Source organism: Neomonachus schauinslandi, chromosome 3, assembly GCF_002201575.2.
Source record: "Neomonachus schauinslandi chromosome 3, ASM220157v2, whole genome shotgun sequence".
Taxonomy (NCBI): Eukaryota; Metazoa; Chordata; class Mammalia; order Carnivora; family Phocidae; genus Neomonachus; species Neomonachus schauinslandi.
The window spans coordinates 170560409-170574820 of NC_058405.1; the positions used below are offsets into that span (position 1 = coordinate 170560409).

The following is a 14412-nucleotide window of genomic DNA, read 5'->3' on the forward strand; positions in this document are numbered from 1 at the left end:
CCTTTGTTGAAGAATTATGCCATTTTACCAAGATTATATAATCTTTAATGTTCTAACACAAAGGAATAAAATAAATTCATTTAGCAGAAGATTAAACTATTCTGTTGTGGTTCAGTAACTAAATAAAATAAATGAATAAATACTTATGATAAAGATTCCATTCTGATTATTGGACAGTGTTATCTTTATACAAGAAGCAGATAAAATCTCAGCCTATCACCCCAGGGGTGGAAGAATGTAATTTTGAAAAATTTTCTAAAATCTACTTAGCTTCCATTATAAGCCTTTGCCACCAGGTGGGGAAGTTAATTTCAGTTATTCAGCATCTTCTCCATCCTTTTCCCAGAGGTTATTTTCACATTTTAGGGGGCTTATAGGTACCAAAGGAGAGAGAAAATTGTTTAGTCCTTGGACTAATGGGAGAATCAAGGTCTATCTTTAAAGGAGTAAGATTGTAAAGTGGATAGGAACTGGAGGTGGAGAGGTAGAGAGTTAATAATTTGGAATACTATCTCACCACATACATTTGGTATTTATATATTTACAATTTTTGCTATTCAAAGAAAATTAATAATCCAAATATTTCACAGAACTTATTTTTTATGTAGGTGTTTATTAAATCACATTTATTTCACAGAACTTATTTTTTATGTAGGTGTTTATTAAATCACATTTTTCTTTTTTCTAAAAATTTGAAGATCAAAATCAGAGTATAAATATATTTGTACATGTATGTATAATTATAGTCCACATTTTAACAGATTATAGCTACCTCATTTATAAAAGTTATGCCATATAACTTGTTTAATGAGAGACCTCTATGCAATTTTGATGTAAATATCAACAACAACAGAAAATGCTGGCGACATAGATAATGACATAATGCTGAATTATGAGACAAGCATCTCTATAAGTAGATTTTTTTGTTTTCATCATGAATAAAGGAAAACTTATAGTTTTATTGTACTTATTCTTAGACACCATATGCTGATGTCTAAATATTAGATATATATATTAGATATCTAATTAGATTACACATCTAATATTCAAATACCCTAATGAATTTAATTATCCTTCTGTAATTTTTCATTTTTCCAACTCCTTTCTGTTTTTTATAATTGGCCTTTATTTATTCCAGCATCCTATGTATTTTATTCAAGAAAGTCTTCTCCAAACTATCCTTACCATGAGAAAAACACCACGAATCTCAATGGGGAATTTTAGAAATGAAGATAGGTATATCAAAACTTTTAGAGTCAATTTCTTGAATGCATTTTTATGTTTAAAAATGTGCCATATTTGGAAAATTGTTTGAATTACCTAAATTTATGATATAATTGATTTTAATGTGATGTGTACTTGTTAAATTTTTTAAAAGTTTCAAGTACTTTGAAAAAAGCCTTTTAGTATTATCTTAATAATATGATATTCCTGTTTTAGTGACCAAGAAAAAGCAGCCACTACAGAATGAAATGAATCTTTCATGGTCCCTATGCTATTTATATAAACTGGTCATTAAAAATTTTCTTAGGATGGTAAAATTTTGAAAGAATCTTGTTAAATTAACTAAAATTTTAACAATAAATTATGTCAAACTGGCTATCTTTTTGTCTTTTCTTTCAGTCTCCCTATTTACTCTCAATCCCCTCTACAAAATGGGTGCAAGGTTGACTCTGGAATCCTAAGATTTTCTCTGACTCCAAAAGTATTTGTTTGTAATAAATAATTAAATAATAACAAACAGTATTAAGTGCAGTTAGTATCAGATCACATAATGTAGTACTCACTATATAAATCTTTCTTTGTAGTAATCATTTCTGACCTGCTATTGTGAATCAACAGAGTTTTGATGTTAAATTGTGCTTATTGATTGAATGGTTCACCGAGGGCACAGGTGCAATGGCCCCACACATGCATAAATTTCACATTTGCTTTTCAGCTCCTTGACTCAGCATAATCTCCCTATCTGTCCTCTCTAGTGAATTCTTAATTACTGATCATTTGTCTTTACCTTCTTTGTATTGTTTGCAAGGCTTGCAATAAATTCTGCATATCATTATACATGTGTGAATGTGTGGATATGTAGAAATGAAATTATTTATGTTCCAAGCACTTGATAGAAGCATATGTTTTTATATCAGCCTTGCAATTTCAGGGTACTTTTGCATAAATGAAAGATCCTGCTTTATTTTATTGCATCACATTGCAAAATAACCTTGGCTGTTACACTTCAAGGTCTCAGGTGTTGAGTCATTAGCAACTATGAAATAGATCAAAATTGTATTGCAGCTGCACTGATACAAATTACGATACAAACTACAGGTAATCCAAGATCTTTCAGGCTTAACATCAGCATATGGACAACTCCTCAGTGCTTGCCTGGAAAGATAGTTAATTTGGGAATTTTGAACTAAATTCCCTCAGGATGACTTCAAATGATTTTTAACTTCTATAATGCAAATAAAAAAGCGTGTGAAAATAAGCAGCATTCAGTTAAAACAGAGAACATCTTCCAAAATTTTATAAAGAATTGTATTTTAACATATTTGATTTCTACTTGCATGCACTTGGAGAATATTTATTTCACTGACATCCTGGGTACAATTAAAGTAATAATGGAATCAAGTCTGTGAACAATTATGAACATTTTTAAGTCTGTACTTAAAAATTAAGGATAAAGTGGCATCCATCAGAATTAGAAATAAGAAATTCAGTTGCAAAACATTTAAACTACAGAAATGTACATGACTGGGCTATTGAAGCCACCTCCAAACTGTTCTTTTTGCTTAAACATTTCCCTTACTATACTCCCATTCATATCCCTGAAATCCATGCTCTTAGTAGCAAAATGGATTTGGGGAAAATCAGATCAAGTATTCCATATAAAACTCCAGAATAGTTTCCCATTGCATCTTGAATGAATTAAAAATGTCTCCATGGCCTCTCAGAACTTTCATGAGAGCATCTACCTCATGGATGTCATCTCAATCCATGCCTCTCTCCTGGACATTCCAGTCCCACTGGTTTGCACATATCATGTGTATTTCTGCTATCCTTTTGCCTAGGATGCCCTGCCCCGACCATGGAACTTCTAATGATTTTTTCTTTTAATTAATGGACTTCATTTTCAGAGCAGTTATAGGTTTACAAAAAAAAAAATGGGCAGAAAATACAGAGTTTCCATAAACTCCCTCTTCCTCCCCTCTTTCCCCACACCTCCACACTCCTTTACAGTTTCCTCTATTATTAACATCTTGCATTAGTATAGTACATTTGTTATAACTGATAAACAGATATGGATGCACTATTATTAACTAAAGTCCATAGTTTGCATTAGAGTTTACTCCTTGTGTTGAATAGTTTTATGCTTTTTTGACAGATACATAATGTCATGTATCTGTCTTAACAATATCGTATAAAATAGCTTCATTGCTCTAAAATTCCCGTGTTTCACCTATTCATCTCCTCCCTCCTCTTAAACCTTTGGCAACCGCTGATCTTTTTACCATCTTCATAATTTTGATTTTTCTAGAGTGTCATATGGTTGGAATCGTATAGTGTGTGGGCTGTGCAGACTAGCTTCTTTCATTTAGTGATATGCATTTAAGGTTCTTCCATATCTTCTCATGGCCTAACAGCTCATTTCTATTTATTCCTGAAAAACATTTCATTGTCTGGATATACACAGTTTGTGTATCCATTCACCTATTAAAGGATATCTTAGCTGCTTCTGTGTTTTGGCAATTATAAATAAAGCTGCTATAAACGTCCTTATGCAGGATTTTATGTACACATTTTCAGATCCTTTGGGTACATATTAAGGAGCACAATTACTAGATCATATGGTAAGAGTATGTTTAGTTTTATAAGAAAATGCCAAAATGTCTTCTAAAGTGTCTATACTATTTGGCATTCCCATCAGCATAGAATAAGAGTTCCTGGTTCCTCAACATCTTCACCAGCATTAGCTATTGTCAGAGTTATGGATTGTAACCATTCTAACAGGTATGTGATAGTATCTCATTGCTTTGTTTGTAATTCCCTGATAACATTGATGTTGAGCATCTTTTCATAGGTTTGTCATCTGTATATTTCCTTTGGTGGGTCTCTACAAATCTTTTGCCCATTTTTATTTTTTTTAAAGATATTATTTATTTGAGAGAGAGAGAGTGAGCAAGCATGAGTTGGGGGGAGGACAGAAGGAGAGAAAGAAGCAGAGAGAGTCCCCACTGAGCAGGGAGCCCAAAATGGGGCTCGATCTCAGAACCCCAGGGATCATGACCTGAGCCAAAGGCAGACACTTGATCAACTGAGCCACCCAGGCTCCCCTCTTTTACTCATTTTTAAATTAGGTTCTTTGAGTTCTTACTGTTGGGTTTTCAGTTCTTTGTGCATTTTGGATACAAGTCCTTTATCTGATCCAAGTTTTGCAAGTATTTCCTCTCAGTCTGTGGCTTATCTTTTTATTCTCTTAAAATGCCATTCACGGAGCAGAAATTCTTTCAATTTAATGAAATTCAACCTATTAATTTTTTCTAATATGGATAGTGCTTTTGGTGTTTTATCTAAAAATTCACCACCAAACCCAAAGTAACCTAGATTTGCTCCTATGTTATATTCTACAAGTTCCATACTTTTTCACTTTGCATTTAGGTCTATGTTCCATTTTTAGTTAATTTTTGTGAATATTCTAATGGCTTTTTATAGCTCCTTCTCCTCATTTGTATTCTCCTTTTAATGTCACTCCCTCAAAGAGGCCTTTCCTAATCACATTAGTTAAAGCATCCTTCACAAACAGTTACTGACTAACCCACTATTCTGCTTTTTGTCTAGCATTATCATTATCTAAAGTCATATTGTCCTTTATTCATTTGCATGTTTACTTTCTCTTTGTGTAGAATATAAGTTCCACGGGTGTCAAGACTGAGTCCATCTTGTCCACTGCTCTATCCTTAGTGCCTAACATAATGTATAGTACATATCAAAGTTTGCAGACATTTATAAATATATGAGCAGGAAATATACTTAACTAAGCTCTCAAGAACATCATGAAATATGTTAGAGACCTTGAATGTGAGTGCCTTTATAATTAACAAGGACAGAAAATTTATAGGAATGAAAAAGGAAGGTACAGGAAAGGAATCAAGATTAGAACAAAAGTTTAGCTATTTTGTTTGCTCTGCCTGTAACATATATTAAGCCCAACTAAATCTTTTTTTTTTTTAATTTCCTTTGGATTTCTTTTTTTTTTCCAAAGATTTTATTTATTTGAGAGAGAGAATAAGATAGAGAGAGCATGAGAGGGGGGAGGGTCAGAGGGAGAAGCAGACTCCCTGCTGAGCAGGGAGCCCAATGTGGGACTCGATCCTGGGACTCCAGGATCATGACCTGAGCTGAAGGCAGTCTCCCAACCAAATGAGCCACCCAGGCACCCCAAGCCCAACTAAATCTAAAATATGGTGCCACAAGAAGAATGTGACTCTCAGGGAAATTAAATGATTTGCATGCAAGTGTTTAGAGTCCCTGGTCAATTGCCAATAGATTTTATTTTTGGAGAAGATCTATTTAATCATTTTGAACAGTCAATAGAAGGCTCAGATAGATTGCTTCTCCTTTCCACAAAATGCAAATTAGCTCCAACTAATTTTAGTTGAGGTTCTATTAAGCAAATAATGAAAAGAATGTATTTGTAATATGAGTTAGATTAAATGATAAATTATCATATTTTTCTCTTACATAGAGAAATAATCATGTGACCCAATCTTTTTATAGTTTCTACTGAATCTTAGAAGAAACCAAAAGCCAAAGAGATTTCATAACTGTGTCCTTAGTGGCTGATGGGCCATTATGTAAGGATTTCTTGAGTTTTGAAAGTATCTGTAGTCAGATTTGCCTGCATGGACCAAAGATGAGTGTCTGGTTTAAACTAGAGTCATTATTATCAAGGTATTAATATATCTCTTGGGATCGATTAGTCATTTATCACTTGGATCTCTCTCATCATTTTTTATAGTGCATGACCCATAAAAAAGAAAAATCCAAATTATTTTGATCTTTTCTACTGGTTGATTATTAGTCACTCAGCACGTGTTTATGAAGGAAGTGAGGGAAAAATATTTATCTTTTTATACTTTGATCAAGCACATTAAATTCAACAATACTTTTTAGGCAAACTACTATATGACAAAATGACTCAAAGCACTGTGGTGGTTACCAAGAAATATATGACACAAGTTCTGTATTCAAGAAGTTTACTGTCTTTTTGGAGAAATAAGATTCAGTTACTTAAAAATTAGAAGAAAACACCAAAAATGATTTAAAGGAATACTTGCCAGTTTATTTAGCCTTTTAATTTGACTAATTGCCTTCTGTTATTTTATTCTCACAGTAATTTTTTGAAGATGTCATTACAACGATTTTTAAAATGGGCAAAATAAGATACAGAGAGGATAAATGACATCTGCCCAAAGTCCTTCAGTGAGGGAGACAGGACTAGATCTAAAGCTAGGTTGTAATCTTTATGAAGGCAGAAATTGTGTCTATATACATATACTAAGCATTCACAGTGTATACATCAAAACCTGGCACATTATGGTTGCTGAAAAAATATTTGCTGCTAAAGAACTCAAGTTTTATACAATGGCAATCTGTCTAATTGATTCTGCAACCCCTGGATGTATTATGTACTATATTGTATTTGTCTTAGTTTTCCCTATTTTAGCCTTAATGGTTTGCCCATTGTGGGTGACAATAATGTTAAATAATAGGCAAAAGAGTGTGGGTTCAAGCCATGCATCAGAATAAAAGAGAGAACAGAATTTACTAGAATTTTTGAGAATGCCTTATAAAAGAAAAATATGTACGCTTGAGTGTTAGGATGTGGATAGGAGACAGAAAGAAAGGGAAGGGCATTCCTAGTGGAAAATGATACAGGAACAATCATATCATTCCAAGACTTATGTCTTCTCTTCCTGAGGCTGGGAAGAAAGAAGTCACCTTGGTGACTTAAAATAAATGAGTGGCATTTGTATTTATTCTAAAAATAAATAATGGAGAAATTATGGTTTAATGAATATGAGAAAAGGCAACAAGAGTCTGAAGAGTGTGTGTGTATGTATATGTTTGTGTGTGTATTCTTCATTATGTATTTATGTGCCATTAGATGTACCATTAGCTTCTAGGTTTCTGCACTGATACATGTATGCCCTGGGTGCAAGAACAGTATAGAACTTCTTTTCCTATTCTATTCAGCAGTATTTTTTTTTTTTAAAGCAAGAGAGTGTTACATGTAAACGTTAACTAATTTCTTCGATTGAAATTTGTGATCTAGCAAATTAACTATGCTGATAACTTTGGTGCCTAAAATTTGGTATCTTATCATTAAAATGATAGAACCAATCCCTAAGTATTACATTTAATAATCATTTCCCAGATTTTTCATTTATAGAAAGAAATATTATGCTGTTACAAATACAACCAGGGCATTGTCTTTTTAATAAGATATCTTCCAGGAACAATTTGGAAGTTTTGAAAAATCCACTTGATAAATTTGAATTGTAATGGTGGAAATTTTGGCTCTTAGGATATCCATGCAATATATCCAGTAAAATATATTTGTTTCAGCTTAAATAAATATGGATATCCTAACTGAGCTAGTATATCATAATAAAAAGAACTGTCTAATGTGGTCTTCCTGAAGAAAAATGATATTTAAAAATTTTTATTATAAAATGTTATAACATTAACATTTTTAGAGAAAAAAAATAAATCATGCAGTTTAATCCCACCCTTCAAACACAGTAATTATTTTTTTTTTCATTTTAGATTATTTCTTTTTGCTCTTTAAACCTATGCATGTTCTTTGCATGATTATACTGCCTGGAATTAGTAAACATAGAATCATGTGGGTGTGCACTAATATGTATGTTTTGCTTAAATAAATCACATTACTATTTAGTTAGTTAAATGTCTATATTTTATGAAGAATGAATTCTTATTTAATGCAGGAAATTTAGTATGTATTTGACTTTAAAAACTATTTGAATCCACTCTACACCAAACTACAAATTGTAATGGCATAAGAATTACATTGCATGCATTTTATTACTCCAATCTATTTATTGGAGGGGATGGGGTGGTAAAATACATGTCATGTAGCTGTTAGAAGATGTTTTTTCAGGTACTTAAAAAGAAAGTTTTCATTCAGGAGAAAATAATTGCAACGAAGGGAAAGTCTGTTAGAAAAGTCTACCTCAAGCACTTAAGCTGAGACCAAAAGTCCAAATATTGACCTCTGAATCATGAGGGGATCTCTTATCCTCTATTTACTTTAAAATCAACGTTTGGTAAAGAAACTTATCCTGAAGTGTTTGCTTAAGGGCAGATGTCATTCCTGATCAAAATCCTATAATGAATTAATATCAGAGAATTGCTATGGTGAGTGGTGTGAATTATGTGAGACTGTTGAATCACAGACCTGTACCTCTAAAACAAATAATACATTATATGTTAAAAAAAAGAAGAAGAAGAAGAAGAAGAAGGTAGTAGGAAGGGAAAAATGAAGGGGGAAATCAGAAGGGGAGATGAACCATGAGAGACTATGGACTCTGAGAAACAAACTGAGGGTTCTAGAGGGGAGGGGAGTGGGAGGATGGGTTAGCCCGGTGATGGGTATTAAAGAGGTCATGTATTGAATGGAGCACTGGGTGTTATACGCAAACAATGAATCATGGAACACTACATCAAAAATTAATGATGTAATGTATGGTGATTAACATAACATAATAAAAAAAGAAGAAAAAAGGAATTTGGAAAAGAGAAAAGAAAATGTCTTTTGATTTTCAGGTCCACTATTATCGATATGTTTAGTCTCATTGTTTCTTCACATTGGTCTCTAAATCCCTATAAGATGAGAACTGTCATATTCCTTTTAGTATCCCTCAGAGCACCAGGTACTATATCATGCACTCAAAAACGTACTGAACTGAATAACTTTCCAATGGAGTCTACTGATCTGTATAAATATTCAATTGACAGATTAGACTTGAAATGATAGTGTTATTGGATATTGGCTGCCTCTTGACAACTGCTCTGTTAATTCCATTTGCAAAGTCTTTGTTCAAGTGTTTTACAGTTTAGAGCTTCATTTTGGACCATAATCCAAATGTGTTTTAAAAATAAAAATAAAGCCCTTTTGGGGTATTTTTGATATTCATAAGAAGTGTGATATTAAACCTATTAGTTGATAAAACAGAAGGAGTATTTTGGGATATGAGTTGTTTTGTTTTTTTTTTTTTTCTGGATGCCAGTTTGAGCATTCTGTCCCTTTCTGCTTACAACATATTATACTCATTATAAAACCAAATGCCTCAAAATGGTACACATAAGCTTCTGTGATAAGGCTCCTGTTTATATGTTTATCTTTACCTCCAAGCAACCGACCTCTTTCCGCTTATTCAGCTTATACTAGCTGTCTTTCTGTTCCTAGAACATCTCAACTCTCTGACATCTTAGGACTTTTCTTTTGCTTTCCCATCAGCCTGGAATGTTTATCCTTTGATTAGTCCCATGATTGACTCCATAGTCCTGCAGGTGTTAGATCAAGTATCCTATCCTCCAGATGTTTTCTGACCTTATCCAAAGTAGCCCCTCACCAAAGTTGTTTACTGTTACATCACCTTTTTATTTCTGTCGTAGAACTTATCACAATGATGATGATAGTCATTGGCTATCTTCCCCAACAGAGTGTAAATTTCATGAGTACAGGAACCTTTTTCAAACTTTTTATCCTGATATAACTTTTTATCTGATGTACCTATTATGCAGAACACAGTGTCTGATAGTAAGAACCTGAGTAAATAAGCAATTATTTCCTGCAGAAGTGCATTTTAATATAAGCAAAAAGTTAATTCTAAGAGTGAGGCATAATTCACATTTTTGTTTGTTTAAAACCAATTACTAGTTAGTATTTCACATTGTGAGTCAGCCAAACTGTATTATTATTTCAACAATTGAGACTCTGGGATATATGAAGTTAGGAAATTTTCCAAAGTTAATGATAGGGATGAAAAAGAGATCTGTGTACTTTGTTTCTATTCAGGGAAACAATAACTAAATTTGCTTTTAAAATTTTTGAATGTAGATAGGTGCCCTGTGATATCAAGTATTTTCAATTCTATATATTGATTTTAATAATTAGTTTGGGCAAAAGTTCATAAATTTGGAAGTTTGTTAAGAAGTTGTTACTTTATAGAGTTGAAAGAAAATGATGACTTCAAACAATATATTGAAACCTTATTAAAATAAATCCTAGGAGACTGAAAAATATAAGAAATAAAGCAGGATTTTGTTTTATATGAATTTCATTGAGTTTAACAAGCCTGAAGTTTGAACTTTGAAGAGTTTTCTCCATATACGTGATTCTCATAGTATCTATCCCACTTCAAAGGAATTCAATGAGAATAATTTCATAGAAAATAAGGAAATTTGTGATCTTAATACACAGTGTTATAATGTTGACAGTATTTCATAGACATGCTGATTATTTCTTGCTTTTCTTTGAAAATTTTAAATCATACTGAACCATTTTTGTCTGTATGTATTTTTAAATTATAATCAATATTTACCAATTTGCCTTTCTTAATGTGGTACAGTGTATGGGATAGTGTCAGTCTTCTTTTGCTTAAGAGAGAGACTGTATCAGTATAATAGTATATATCAGCTACTGTGATACTGTTATAATCTTTCTATATGTGGTTAAAATATAAAATTATCTAAATGACTTATAGAACTTGATATTTTCCTAAAAAGCACCATCTTTGGAGAAAGCATATATTTTGGTAAATAAATTGAGGGAATATAAAAGGGCAAAGATGAGAATTTTCAAATTTCAATTATTCTCTTTTAAGTTCATAATCTATTTCAGGTTTTGCTAAAATGCACTCATAAAACTCCCACTTTTCAAGTAAAATAATTTATTTTATTTTCTTTGAATGTTTTGTTTCAACCTAGAATTAAAGTTTTATTTCAACCAGTTGCATTTCAAACTTCAGAAAACAAAATTTACCAACTAGAGAGCAATTGCTACATTTTGACCTAAATGTAGACCTTTGATTATAGGCATTACTCTAAGCAATTCATTCAAACACTACTGCATTGTGTTTTATGCACTTTTCCATAGTTCTTGTTTTGAGAGTGGTACTTGACTTCTCTTTCCAAGTAAGATAGAGAAACAGTGATTGAATTTATGCCCCTGCCTGAAATAATAGCAATAATAACAACAACAAAAAAAACAGACAAAAGGTATGACACGAGCATTTTTAAGACACTGGACATTAGGCAATGAAGTACAGTGATTCCCAGAGAGATGATAAACAAAGTGATCCCTACATTTGCATTAGCTTATTGCCTTGCAAAAGTTTCTAGGTCACAATTCAAGGAAAAGAGCCTAGATGGAACTTGGTAAACTCTATAAGGTCAGGATATGGAAGTGAAAGTTTAGGGATATCAAGGCTTCCAGAATTCACAGAATAGAGTTGTAGACAGAAGATACATATACAGAGAACCCAAGAAATTTGCATAGGGTATGCATTCATCAAAGTACTGATGAGGCAATGCATATGAGGAAACTACATGAGGTGACAGAATCATCTGAGAAGATTAGAGGAAAGTGTTGCCAATACTCACACAGAGTTAATAATACTGGTTTCAACCAGTCACACTGAAAAATCTCAAAATCCATGAGGCCTTAAGTAGGGCAGTTAGAAGGATGTGCTACTATACTATTTGCTATAGTAAGAGTATTATCTCTTACTATATACTAAGAGAAATAGTATTGGAAGTATTGGAAAGTTCTTATACTATCTGTGAAGTGTTAAATCTTAAAGCTTCCACAACAATAACAAAACAGTTTTAGAATAAGCCAACAAAGAAAATAAATAGAAACATAAAAGACATTTAATTAGTTACAGTGCTACATTTTTTAAATGTCTAGCACCTAAGAAGGTAATATTCACAATGTCTAACTTTCTTATCAAAGATAACCAGACATAAAAAGAAGCACAAAAGCACACCTGTAATTAGGAGGGGGAAAAAATCAACTGAAACCAATACAGAACTGACACAGATATGAGAAGTAGCAGAGATTTAAAAACCTATTGTGAAACCATATGTTCAAAATAAACCGGATGGGATTAATGAAAATGTATATGTAGCAAAATAAAATCAATTTGAACTTGAAGACATAGCAATAGAACTGTCTCAAATGACACACAAACAGAAAAGAGAATCTGCTGACCAGGGCATCATCAAGAACTGACACAACTTTCAAGTAGCATAATATACATGTATTTGGAGTCCCTAAAAGAAATGGAGGGGAAACAGAAAAAATATTTGAAGAAATAATGTCCAGATATTTTCCAAATCTGATGACAGTGACATCATAAGAGACATCATAGGTGACAGATAAACCACCATATCCAAGATGCTCAATGTACCCCAAACACAAAAAGTGTGAAGAAAACTACACCAGTGCATATCATATTCAAACTGTTCACTGGTAAAGAGAAAATTTTAAAGCAGAAAAAAAAGGGGGGGTAGGAGACCTGGATTTTGTCTGGTCTCAGGAATTCAGCTGGATAGGGATCAAACCATGATGAACACCTACAAACTCAACAGGAGATCGAAGAAAAGAAGAGCAACAACTCTCTGAACAGAAAAGCGACCACTTTCTGAAAGGTAGGACGTGCGGAGAAGTGAATCCAAGGTGATATTCCGGAGGATAGATGGCGGGGGAGGGAGCCTCCATCGGCCACTTCTGGCAAGTGATAGAGCAGCGGAGCACAAAATCAGAACTTTTAGAAGTCTGCTCCGCTGAGGGACATCGCTCCAGTGGCTAAGCCGGGGGTGGAACACTCACTTGACAGTGTGGTCTCAGGACCCTCGGGGTCACAGAAAGACCGGGGGTGCCTGAGTGTGGCAGAGCTCCCAGGTATCGGAGCGGGGAAGCCAGCTGCAGAGGTGGAGCTGTGGAGCGGGCTCTCACCTCGGGGTTGCCATAAACCATGATCCGCGGCACAGTCGGGCCACTGCTCCTCCAGCAGGGACCCAACAAGTGGCAGATCCGGGGAGACTCACCTTCCTCCCCCAGGAGGAACGGCGTGGGAGCACCCCGCAGGGATCTGCTGGGTTTGGAGACTCAACACCGAGTCAGGTGCCAGAGATGGAAACGCTCAGTCACAGGCCGGGTGAGCACGGAGTGTGGCCGGAGACTGGGGAGACGGGAGTGACTGACTGCTTTTCTCTGGGGGCTCACTGAGGAGAAGGGCCCTGAGTTCTTGGCTCCTCCGGGTCAGAGATTGGGAATCCACCATTTTCACTCGTCCTCCAAAGCTGGACGGAAAGCTTTCAGGGAACAAAAGCTCCTAAGAGCAAACCCGAGCAGATTACTTAGCCCGGACCAGCAAGGGTGGGGCAATTCCACCTCCGGCAAAGACATTTGGGAACCACGGCAACACACCCCTCCCCCAGAAGATCAGCAAAAACAGCCAGCCAAGACCAAGTTTACCGATGAATGAGAATGGCAGAACTCTAACGCTAGGGGAATACTGCACATAGAATCCATGGCTTTTTTACCATGATTCTTTAGTCTTTCAAAGTTAATTTTTTTTTAACTGTCTTGTTTTGTTTTTTTTTCTTGAATTTTTCTTTTTCCCTTTTTCAAACAACATCTTATCAATCCCTTTTTTAAAAAACATTTTTATTTTTCAATTTTAGAGTCATATTCTATCCCTTCATAGTAGTTACCCTTATTTTTGGCATATATATATAAGTTGTTCTCTCTTTAAAATTTTGAGATAGTTTCTTCTAACTGATCAAAATATACCCTAAACCTCTAGTGTATGGTTTTGTTCTACTCTCCTGCCTGATCACATTCTCTCCCTTTTTTTTTAATCCTCTTCATTCTTTTTTCAAACAACTTCTTATCTTATCAATTCCTTTTACAATTTTTTTTATAATTTTCATCTTTACAGTCATATTCCATCCCTTCATTGTATCAACCTTTATTTTTGTACATATATAAGTTTTTCTTTCTTTAAAATTTTGGGAGGCACTTTCTTCTAACAGACCAATATACACCCAAAATCTAGTGTGTGGCACTGATCTACGCACCAGCCTGATCATATTTGATCATATTCTGGTTTTTTTGTTTTATTCTGTTTTTGTTTGTTTTTATCTTTTTCTTTTTCTTTTTTTTTTCTTTTTCTTTTTTCTTTCCTTCCCTTTCTGTTCCCCCAGCTTTAGGTATTTTCTGATTTATTTAGAGTATATTTTCTGGGGACATTGTTACCCTGTTAGCATTTTGTTCTCTCATTAATCTATTCTCCTCTGCACAAAATGACAAGACGGAAAAAA

The 14412-nt window shown here is 33.9% G+C and overlaps 1 protein-coding gene across 1 annotated transcript in view; it reads left to right on the forward strand.

The window, feature by feature from the left end:
* SPAG16 (sperm associated antigen 16) overlaps positions 1–14412 on the forward strand; it is a 969696-nt gene that overhangs the window by 807583 nt on the left and 147701 nt on the right. The gene's annotated exons all lie outside the window — the stretch shown is intronic.